General features: G+C 43.2%; 1 protein-coding gene across 1 annotated transcript in view; it reads left to right on the top strand.

Moving 5' to 3' along the window:
* Positions 1–9,294, top strand: part of ARHGEF19 (Rho guanine nucleotide exchange factor 19) — a 66,617-nt gene that overhangs the window by 566 nt on the left and 56,757 nt on the right. The gene's annotated exons all lie outside the window — the stretch shown is intronic.

Below are 9,294 nucleotides of genomic sequence, written 5' to 3'. Positions count from 1 at the left end.
TGTTTTATTTTGTTTTATTACAATTTTTTTTAGTTTTATTTTATTATTATTTCATTTTTTAGTTTTTTTATTATTAGAATTATTTATTTTGTTTTATTTTATTATTATTATATTTTGTTTTATTTTATTAATATTATTATTTTAGTTTTATTTGATATTATTATTATTTATTTATTTAGTTTTATTTTATTATTATTTTTAAGTTTTATTTTATTATTATTTATATTATTATTATTTAAGGGTAGAACAGTGGTGTAGTGGTTAGCACTCTCGCCTAGCAGTAAAAAGGGTCAAATCCCACCCATGACACTACCTGCCTGGAGTCTGCATGTTCTCCCTGTGCCTGTGTGGGTTTCCTCCGGGTACTCCGGTTTCCTCCCACACTCCAAAGACATGCAGGTAGGTTAATTGGCTTCTGTTCAAAATTGGCCCCTAGTATATGAATGGGGACCTTGGATTGTGGGCCGCTTGAGGGTAGGGGTTGATGTGAATCAGGATGGACTGGTGTCTTTATTCAACCTTACTAACTATGTATATTTTAGTTTTTTTTATTATTATTATTATTATTATTATTTATTATTAGTAATATTTATTTAGTTTTATTATTATTTTCTTTTAAGTTTTATTTTATTATTTTTTCAGTTTTATTTTATATTATTTATTTATTTGGTTTTATTTTGTTATTATTTTTGTTTTTTTAGTTTTATTTTATTATTATTTATTTTTTAGTTATATGTTATTATTATTTATTTGGTTTTATTTTGTTATTATTATTTTTTTTAGTTTTATTTTATTATTATTTATTTTTTAGTTATATATTATTATTATTTATTTGGTTTTATTTTGTTATTATTATATTTTTTAGTTTTATTTTATTATTACTTTTTTTTTAGTTTTATTTTATTATCATTTATTATTTTTTTTTTTTGATACATTGTAGCTGGTTGTGATTTTACCAAACGATACAAATCTGTGATTCTATAATACACCCCTCAGATATACGGGGGGCCCCTTTTCTTCCTATCGTATCCCCCAGAAAACAAAACAAGTATCCGGCAGGGGGGGGGGGGGGGGGGGGGGGTGGGAGAGGAAGGCCATGGTTGGCCGACAGGTTCACAAAACCTAATTAGGTTCCCCCCCGGAGACTGGCAAGGGGGTAACTCTCCGGGATCCACCAAAATATTGACTTGGTGTGGAGAGAACTTTTAGTTTTATTTTAGATACTTTGTAGCTTGTTGTGATTTTACCGAATGATACAAATGTGTAAGGATATAATCCACCGGTCAGATAGCCGGGGGCCCCGTCCAGCTGTCCGTCTGCAGAGCGGGCCCCGCTCCTGTCCACGCTGTGCCCTTCTATTAATAGATGTCACTGGGAGGTGACAGGAGACGAGTGCTGTACTGTACATGGGGACACGCCGGGACATCCTTGTCTATCACTTATCATTGCATGTAGAGGGAAGAGGACCGGCCATTCAGGATGTCCCCCCCCCCCCCCCCCCAGACACGGCACCCCAAGATCGCATAATGAGGGATTATCATCAAACCACAAAACATCACATGACCACACGTGGAGGCTCCAGAAAAACGGTGCAAAGTCCAAGGCAGATATTATCAACAAGGTTCTGTGCAAACCTGGAGCTTCTCCAAAGGGTGTTCTGTGAGCTTCAACTTATTGACCTCCAAATGAAATCGTGGCTTTATTTCCACTGATCACCAATGTAAGGAACATTCTTCTCACCGATCACCAATGTAAGGAACATTCTTCCCACTGATCACCAATGTAAGGAACATTCTTCTCACTGATCACCAATGTAAGGAACATTCTTCTCACTGATCACCAATGTAAGGAACATTCTTCTCACTGATCACCAATGTAAGGAACATTCTTCTCACCGATCATCAATGTAAGGAACATTCTTCTCACTGATCACCAATGTAAGGAACATTCTTCTCACCGATCATCAATGTAAGGAACATTCTTCTCACTGATCACCAATGTAAGGAACATTCTTCCCACTGATCACCAATGTAAGGAACATTCTTCTCACTGATCACCAATGTAAGGAACATTCTTCTCACTGATCACCAATGTAAGGGACATTCTTCCCACTGATCACCAATGTAAGGAACATTCTTCTCACTGATCACCAATGTAAGGAACATTCTTCTCACTGATCACCAATGTAAGGAACATTCTTCTCACTGATCACCAATGTAAGGAACATTCTTCTCACTGATCACCAATGTAAGGAACATTCTTCTCACTGATCACCAATGTAAGGGACATTCCTCTCACCGATCACCAATGTAAGGAACATTCTTCTCACCGATCACCAATGTAAGGAACATTCTTCTCACTGATCACCAATGTAAGGAACATTCTTCTCACCGATCATCAATGTAAGGAACATTCTTATCACTGATCATCAATGTAAGGAACATTCTTCCCACTGATCACCAATGTAAGGAACATTCTTCCCACTGATCACCAATGTAAGGAACATTCTTCCCACTGATCACCAATGTAAGGAACATTCTTCTCACTGATCACCAATGTAAGGAACATTCTTCTCACTGATCACCAATGTAAGGGACATTCTTCCCACTGATCACCAATGTAAGGAACATTCTTCTCACTGATCACCAATGTAAGGAACATTCTTCTCACTGATCACCAATGTAAGGAACATTCTTCTCACTGATCACCAATGTAAGGAACATTCTTCTCACTGATCACCAATGTAAGGAACATTCTTCTCACTGATCACCAATGTAAGGGACATTCCTCTCACCGATCACCAATGTAAGGAACATTCTTCTCACCGATCACCAATGTAAGGGACATTCTTCCCACTGATCACCAATGTAAGGAACATTCTTCTCACTGATCACCAATGTAAGGAACATTCTTCTCACTGACCACCAATGTAAGGAACATTCTTCCCACTGATCACCAATGTAAGGAACATTCTTCTCACTGATCACCAATGTAAGGAACATTCTTCCCACCGATCACCAATGTAAGGAACATTCTTCTCACTGATCACCAATGTAAGGAACATTCTTCTCACTGATCACCAATGTAAGGAACATTCTTCTCACTGATCACCAATGTAAGGAACATTCTTCTCACTGATCACCAATGTAAGGAACATTCTTCTCACTGACCACCAATGTAAGGAACATTCTTCTCACTGATCACCAATGTAAGGAACATTCTTCTCACTGATCACCAATGTAAGGAACATTCTTATCACTGATCACCAATGTAAGGAACATTCTTATCACTGATCACCAATGTAAGGAACGTTCTTCTCACTGATCACCAATGTAAGGAACATTCTTCTCACTGATCACCAATGTAAGGAACATTCTTCTCACTGATCACCAATGTAAGGAACATTCTTATCACTGATCACCAATGTAAGGAACATTCTTCTCACTGATCACCAATGTAAGGAACATTCTTCTCACTGATCACCAATGTAAGGAACATTCTTATCACTGATCACCAATGTAAGGAACATTCTTATCACCGATCACCAATGTAAGGAACGTTCTTCTCACTGATCACCAATGTAAGGAACATTCTTCTCACTGATCACCAATGTAAGGAACATTCTTCTCACTGATCACCAATGTAAGGAACATTCTTCTCACTGATCACCAATGTAAGGAACATTCTTCTCACTGATCACCAATGTAAGGAACATTCTTATCACTGATCACCAATGTAAGGAACATTCTTATCACTGATCACCAATGTAAGGAACATTCTTCTCACTGATCACCAATGTAAGGAACATTCTTCTCACTGATCACCAATGTAAGGAGGAAAACACTTATGCCGCGTACACATGTCCGACAGAAAAAGTCAGACAGGAGCTTTTCATCGTATATTCGGATTGTGTGTATGGCCCATCCGACTCTTTACGTCGAAAATTCTGATGGACCTAGAAATAGAACATGTTCTAAGTATTTCCGACGGAAACCAACTCCTATCGGAAAAAACGCTCGTCTGTATGCTGCTCTGACAGACCAAAAACTTTGCATGCTCTGAAGCAAGTACTAGATGGAAGGTATTGGCTACTGACTATTGAACTTCCCTTTTCTAGTCCCATCATACGTGTTGTACGTCACCGCGTTCTAGACGGTCGGACTTTGGTGTGATCATGTGTACGCAAGATAGTTTCAGCAGAATTCCATCGGAAAACTCAGTTGGAAAAACTTTCAGAGTTTATTCCGACGGGAAAACTGGTCGTGTGTACGCGGCATTAGGCGTTGCACTTTTGGTTTCACATTTCATTTCGGGGTTTGTATTCTTACCTTACTTGCAAGTATTCTACATTTTGATTTTGGCAGTTGGGCCGGTGAGCACTTGGATGGGAGAACACCATATCTTATTTGCTGCTGTTATTAGGTTTTAGTTCTGCCGTCAGTCTTCTGTGTCTCTAGTGCATAAAGATTGGCAGATCGCCTTCCCTTCCAGTCTGGCTGTCTCCCATACACATGCTCAAACCGCTCCCAAAACAGATCCAGCAATTCGGGACACACAAATGACAAATCATATTCGTAGGAACCAGCCGGACTGGTAAAAGCATAAACATCCTCCGCCTTAAATCCCATGGCTAGGATCTTATCCACAACCATCTCCCTGATAGGTGGAATACCTCCTCCTTCCCACCTGAGCTGTACCACATTCTTGCGCCCATGGCTAGGATCTTATCCACAACCATCCCCCTGATAGGTGGAATACCTCCTCCTTCCCACCTGAGCTGTACCACATTCCTGCGCCCATGGCTAGGATCTTATCCACAACCATCCCCCTGATAGGTGGAATACCTCCTCCTTCCCACCTGAGCTGTACCACATTCCTGCGTTTAATGGAAGAAGTTGCGTTAGGTGAAAGTCGCACAACTGGCTCCCTTCCACCACCAGCAGCACGACTTTGTCCCGACACAGCCTTAGCATAATTCCTAACTGGGACAGATGACACATTAACTGGTTGCATAGGAACCTCTGAAATCTGGATTGGTAAATTACCCACCACTTGATCCTCCCTCCTCCCCTCCAGCACAACAGTCCCGCTCGCCATATTCACTGAAGTACCACAGATACCAGCAGTCCCGTCATCAAGTAAAATCTTCTGTTTTGAAAAAACACCAGCTGTTTCAGCGTTCATACGGCCCTCCTGCTCTGCAGTTTCAATGTTCATGCGACATTCCTGCTCTGCACTGTTAGTGTCCATGTGGGACTCCTCGCAGCCATCTCCTCCTGCATTCCCTGCTGATTGCAAGGATCCGTTGGCAGGTGCAACCTCAGGAAAGTCCTCCACACATTGAGAGAGATTTTCAGCAAGCACTCCATTATCATAATCCTCATCTGACGAGTCGGTGCCGCTCAAGGGAGATTCCATTTCTGTAATGGTCTGCAACAATCCGCCATTTTCTTCAACCTCCTCCTGAGATGACCCAGGCTGCTGGGGAGGGAGGGGGGCAGATACTGAGGCAGACATGACAGATCCTGAGACAGGGGTAGTACTGGGGCCACCATGTGAAGTCACTTCCTTACCCCCCACCCAAACTGTCGCTTTTGCTCTGGCATCCACCCTCTGGCACCGGTACTTTCCTTCATCTGTTGGAATCTCTCCTCATTCTCTCACTTTCTCTGAACACACTGCTGCTCTCCTTCTTAAGCCCCGTACACACGTGCGGATTTTCCAAAAGCAAATGTTGGATGTGAGCTTGTTGGTGGAAAGTCAGACCGTGTGTGCGCTCCATCAAACATTTGTTGTCGGACTTTCCGCCAACAAATGTTGGCTAGCAGGTTCTCAAATTTTCCACCAAAAAATGTTTGTTGTCTGACTTTCCGATTGTGTGTACACAAGTCCGTCGCACAAAAGTCCTCGCATGCTCGGAAGCCGAAGCGACCGGTCTTGTAGACTATCGTTCGTAATGGAGAATTAACATTTGTGACGTGGAAAATTAGGAAAATCTCGAAATGCGGCGCACAATTCTCTTCTTCTTTAATGGGATAATAATGAAGCTGCTTTGCTGGTGATACTGATGGAGTTATTGCAAACGAGTGATATTAAGAATAATAATAATAGCGCAAAAAGAAAAAATGCAAAAAGAAAAGCGCGAATCAACACTCAGACTTCTACTAACATGAAATTAGCAGAAGGAGCCCAAAGGGTGGCGCTAAAGAGCTGAAAAATCACGTAGTACATCTACTACATCACTACGTTCGTAATAGTTGGCCAACATTTGTGTGACCGTGTATACGCAAGACAAGTTGGAGCCAACAACCTTCGAACAAATTTCCACGGTTTTGTTGTTGGAAAGTCCGATCGTTTGTACGGGGCATTAGAGGTGACCAACTTCTCCTGCTTTGTTCAATGCCTCTTCCAGAGACTTCAGCTTGGAGACTTCCCTCTTACTGTTTCCAGACTTACTGTGCAGGAATTTATTTTTCCTGAGATCTTCTTTCATGACAGCAAGTTTCTGTTCCTCCTTAGCAATGTGGCAAAGTCTGTTCACCACTTTATCCTGGAAGGCCCAGGATCCATTGCAGCTTGAGAACATGGTGTAGGCCTCAGTGCCTCTAGAGAGCCTCAACCTTCAACTCCCCCCAGGCCCAGGCTTGATGTTTCCTCCAACTGAGAGCAAAGCAAAGTGAGCCAACAGCACAATGCAAAACAGCACCGCCTGGTGGAGAAGCTTCTCTGGGGCAGAGACTAATGTGACTGGCTCAGTGATCTCTCTCCAGAGGTTTCCTGCATTCACTTTGTTGTCTGCGCTGCAGAGGGGATCAGCCCCCTGTGTATATATATATATATATATATATATATATATATATATATATATATATATACACTATATATATATACACACACATACAGTATCTCACAAAAGTAAGTACACCCCTCAGTCACATTTCTTCTCTCTTTTCATGTGACAACACTGAAGAAATGACACTTGTCTACAATGTAAAGTAGTGAGTGTACAGCTTGTATAACAGTGTAAATTTCCTGTCCCCTCAAAATAACTCAACACACAGCCATTAATGTCTAAACCGCTGACAACAAAATTCAGGACACCCCTAAGTGAAAATATCCTAATTGGGCCCAAAGTGTCAATATTTTGTGTGGCCGCCATTATTTTCCAGCACTGCCTTCACCCTCTTGGGCATGGAGGTCAGCAGAGCTTCACAGGTTGTCACTGGAGTCCTCTTCCCCACCCCCATGATGACATCACAGAGCTGGTGGATGTTGGAGACCTTCCCCTCCTCCACCTTCCCTCTGAGGATCCCCCACAGATGATCAGTAGGGTTTAGGTCTGGAGAGATGCTTGGCCAGTCCATCACCTTTACCCTCAGCTTCTTTAGCAAGGCAGTGGTGGTGTTGGAGGTGTGTTTGGGGTGGTTATCATGTTGGAATACTGCCCTGCAGTCCAGTCTCTGAAGGGAGGGGATCATGCTCTGCTTCAGTATGTCACAGTACATGTTGGCATTCATGGTCCCCTCAATGATCTGTAGCCCCCCCAGTGCCGGCAGCACTCATGCAGCCCCAGACCATGACACTCCCACCACCATGCCTGACTGTAGACAAGACACACTTGTCTTTGTCCTCCTCACCTGGTTGCCCCCACACACGCTTGACACCATCTGACACCAAATACCTTTATCTTGGTCTCATCAGACCACAGGACATGGTTCCAGTAATCCATCTCCTTAGTCTGCTTGTCTTCAGCAAACTGTTTGTGGTCTTTCTTGTGCATCATCTTTAGAAGAGGCTTCCTTCTGGGATGACAGCCATGCAGACCAATTTGATGCAGTGTGCGGCATATGGTCTGAGCACTGACGGGCGGCCCCCCCCCCCCACCCCTACAACCTCTGCAGCAATGCTGGCAGCACTCATACCTCTATTTCCCAAAGACAACCTCTGGATATGACGCTGAGCACGTGACCTCAACTTCTTTGGTGGACCATGGCGAGGCCTGTTCTGAGGGGAACCCGTCCTGTTATACCGCTGTATGGTCTTGGCCTCCGTGCTGCAGCTCAGTTTCAGGGTCTTGGCAATCTTCTTATAGCCTAGGCCATCTTTATGTAGAGCAGCAATTCTTATCTTCAGATCCTCAGAGAGTTCTTTGCCATGAGGTGCCATGCTGAACTTCCAGTGACCAGTATGAGAGAGTGAGAGTGATAACACCAAATTTAACACACCTGCTCCCCATTCACACCTGAGACCTTGTAACACTAATGAGTCACATGACACCGGGGGAGGGAAAATGGCTAATTGGGCCCAATTTGGAGATTTCCCCTTAGGGGTGTACTGACTTTTGTTGCCAGCAGTTTAGACATTAATGGCTGTGTGTTGAGTTATTTTGAGGGGACAGGAAATTTACACTGTTATACAAGCTGTACACTCACTACTTTACATTGTAGACAAGTGTCATTTCTTCAGTGTTGTCACATGAAAAGAGAGAAGAAAAGATTTACTCAAATGTGACTGAGGGGTGTACTTACTTTTGTCAGATACCGTATATGTGCCGTGCCATCAGCCGTCCCCTCTTATGGCAGCAGTCGCAGGTGAGCCGGGGGAACATTCCTCCTGCATTCACTGACACTCCTTGCACAGAGATGATTATAAGTCAGCCAGGCCCCTGGGCTATGGAGGGCCGACTCTGAAATATGAATAACCTGCAGAGACAAAGCACAGGAAGCGCTCGGTCTCATCCTCTGCGGCCCGACTCCGCTTATTAAAAGACATCTCTTCCAGGAAAAACACATTTCTGATTTGTTCTGAAGGGGGATAAAGTGGGACACCCTTTGTCACCGAAAATTCCCAGGCAGGAGCCACACCTGCCACGCTCACCATTCCGGGTAATCAAAGCTCCCATTGGTGCATCGGAGGCTGATCTGTGTCAGACATTTGTGAACACAGAACGAGAACCGGGCAGTTTTTGTGAGGAAAGGGTCCCAGCTGAACCAGAAAACATGGTCTTACTTAACGTTGTAAATGCCACTGCTGGGGTAGTTCTTTATAGAAGACGCAACTACCCTCACAGGGGGTCACTCAGTGCCTCACCTGGAGGTAGTCTGAGCAATTGGCTTTTGTCAAGTGGAGCCGTTTTTGGAGGATCTAGACGCAAGATCCTTGTTTATGTTGTGAGAGACGGACAGTCTGGAATAGACTGTACTGACTGGGCATGATGGGAATTGTAGTTCCTAAACAACTGGAGGGCCGTAGATTGGAGACCTCTGCTGTATACGGTGCCTTGAAAAAGTATTC

The sequence above is a fragment of the Lithobates pipiens genome, unplaced genomic scaffold (assembly GCF_037356315.1).
Source record: "Lithobates pipiens isolate NorthernLeopardFrog02 unplaced genomic scaffold, aLitPip1_a1.2 Scaffold_27, whole genome shotgun sequence".
Classification (NCBI taxonomy): Eukaryota; Metazoa; Chordata; class Amphibia; order Anura; family Ranidae; genus Lithobates; species Lithobates pipiens.
The sequence above is the reverse complement of the archived record's forward strand: the minus strand, read 5'-3'. Positions and strand labels throughout refer to the sequence as shown.